Raw genomic sequence first — 245 nt, forward strand, 5'->3', positions numbered from 1 at the left:
ATACCAGCACTAATGCACCGGATCCCATCAGAACTCCGCAGTTAAGCGTGCTTGGGCGAGAGTAGTACTAGGATGGGTGACCTCCTGGGAAGTCCTCGTGTTGCACCCCTCGTTTTTGTTTTTTCCGCCTTGCGAGATAAACTGACAAGAAGGAGCACTCGGGAGTGGATTTTTGGGAAAATCTCGCCCTGCCCATCGCGTAGCCATGGGTTTGGATCAGATCTCCGTTTGGATTGGGATCGGAA

At 52.2% G+C, this 245-nt stretch overlaps 1 pseudogene; it reads left to right on the forward strand.

Moving 5' to 3' along the window:
• Window positions 1-109, forward strand: LOC118345555 (annotated as a pseudogene; the record flags this gene model as incomplete).
• Window positions 110-245: the final 136 nt, after the last annotated feature.

Source organism: Juglans regia, unplaced genomic scaffold, assembly GCF_001411555.2.
Source record: "Juglans regia cultivar Chandler unplaced genomic scaffold, Walnut 2.0 Scaffold_2866, whole genome shotgun sequence".
Lineage (NCBI taxonomy): Eukaryota > Viridiplantae > Streptophyta > Magnoliopsida > Fagales > Juglandaceae > Juglans > Juglans regia.